Source organism: Pteropus vampyrus, unplaced genomic scaffold (assembly GCF_000151845.1).
Source record: "Pteropus vampyrus isolate Shadow unplaced genomic scaffold, Pvam_2.0 Scaffold9052, whole genome shotgun sequence".
NCBI classification, from domain to species: Eukaryota; Metazoa; Chordata; class Mammalia; order Chiroptera; family Pteropodidae; genus Pteropus; species Pteropus vampyrus.
In genome coordinates, this window is record NW_011897833.1 from 4,812 (window position 1) to 7,001 (window position 2,190).

The window sequence follows — 2,190 nt, forward strand, 5'->3', positions numbered from 1 at the left end:
ACTCTTGAAAAGCAAGTCACAATGAGATGAAGCATAGAAGCAGGAACACAAAGGGACTTTCAGGTGACCTGTAATGTGAGTCGCTGCTTGGCCACCGACTTTGCAAGGAGTCACTGAGGCAAAAACTACCAGTGCATATAATTATCATGATTATGAAAGTATTTAGCAAACACAGCACTAGCTTTTTTGTCTCTTTTAAAAATCTTATTTGGAAATAGTCTTAAAATTTCTTTAATGGTTTCCAAACATGTGGATGAAATTTCATTTGCAAGGGGGTTAAAAGAAAACAAAAGCCTCTAATCTAATCAACTCCAAATTCATTTATTTCTTTGTTTATTTATTTATTTATTTATTTTAGACGAGGCAACCCTTGGTTGACCTCACAGATTGCAAGGGCCTTGTTGGCTTACAATCCCTTATGTTTTTAGGTCTACAGCACCTGGCCTTCCCAGGTGGTCTCCCATCCAAGTACTAACCAGGCCCAACCCTGCTTAGCTTCCGAGATCAGACGGGATCCGGCTTGTTCAGAGTGGCATAGCCTTAGACTTAACTCCAAATTAAATTCAACATCTCCCCGTTATTGACTATAAATTATCTTGAAGTTTAAAAATTTTTTAAATCTGTATACATGCTATGAGAATGTAATTAATCATCTTTAAATCATATAAATCCCAGCAAGATACTTTGTCAGATTATCTCATTTTACTCATGACCCTTTTATCTCACTAATTTTGCTTGGTTTCTGGTTTCATTGAGTTGGAATTAAATCAGGGCACTGCATGATTAAGACTGCTTTAAAACTATGTAATTACAAACCTTGATTGCAGATCGTGAATTGCACTCACTGTCATAACTGCCATTAGCATGGTTTTAAATTCTGTCAGAACAGTGGAGTAAAGATGTCTTACAAATAAGTTCCGCTCTATATGTCTGCTATTGATTATCTGCAGCAACTATAGACCTGGATGAGATCCAAAACAAGACACAGAACCAGGAAAAATGCCAATGTTTTGTAGATCTAAAGGAATTGAAAAAAATTCTTTCTAGCTGTGGATTAAAGAGTTGTAGTCTAAGATTTTTAAATTATGCATTTGCAAGCTTAATTTTATAAATCGGTACAGTCCTAATATATTAGTCTTCCTGGGAGTGGAAAAGTATTTTGGACACTTATCCACTCTAATTTTTATTACTTTCTACAGAGCAAAATTAAAATACTTTATGAAAGTATTCCAAAGCCTTATTTGACAGCTTCTGCTCTATGCACTCACAGTGTTCTGCCTGCCCACAATCCCCTCCCTTACCCAAGTTCTTCATCGGAGGCTAGAAGTGGTAAGCCCACTTGAAATTGTTGTAAAGTCTTTCTCATCCACTAATATCACCCCGATGAGACTTTGGTTACATATTTTCCAGTTCTAAATGCACATCAAAAAAATCTTTTCATGATTAAAAAAAAAAAGGCTCACATACTTCCTCTTATAATTCAAGGTGTTCATAATCCCCACGTAAACAATTTCTTTCAAAGTAAGTCTTTGGTATGTGAAAACTCATGTATCAAATGGTATCAAATGCTAAACCCAATCATTCTGCTGGAACCTCAGCTTGATTCACCAATTTAAATCCATTTTAGCCATTTTCATCAAGTTTTTTTTTTTGTTAAATCTCTTTAGACAATCAACATGGTTTGCTATTTATAAATTACTAATTTGAGAGAACCAGAAAACTGCCTTTTCAAATACCTATAACAAATGTAGAAGCTCCAATCAAGTTCTTGCTTATAATTATCTAAAAAAATACACTTTGATCATTATAATTTCCCTGCTATATATTTCTGGATATTTATAAATGAACTAAAGAGTGGTGGGAAAAGGTCTTGGTGGCCCCTACAGACTACAATAACTCTCTTGTAATTTGCTGAAAGTGAGTGGTATTCATTTACTTTCTTTCTTGAAGTTCATAACAAAAGCAAACAGGTAGATTTTTGTTAAGGATCTTCAGGTTGGTGGATCTAAAGACTTTGAAACTAGATAAATGCATAGGTCAGACTAAAGACGCTTTGAAACGAAGGCATGGGAAAAGAAGGAGGCTTTGTACAAACTAAGAGTCCAGTCCATTTTTTTGAGTATTTTCACACAATTGTTAGTAAGGTTCACAGGGAGACTGAAAAGAATGATTACTAGCATTTTGACTTAC

At 34.8% G+C, this 2,190-nt stretch overlaps 1 non-coding gene across 1 annotated transcript; it reads right to left on the bottom strand.

The window, feature by feature from the left end:
- Positions 1–427: 427 nt before the first annotated feature.
- On the bottom strand, positions 428–546 carry LOC111734899. Its single transcript, XR_002778619.1, has one exon. It is a non-coding gene; the product is annotated as a 5S ribosomal RNA (ribosomal RNA).
- Positions 547–2,190: the final 1,644 nt, after the last annotated feature.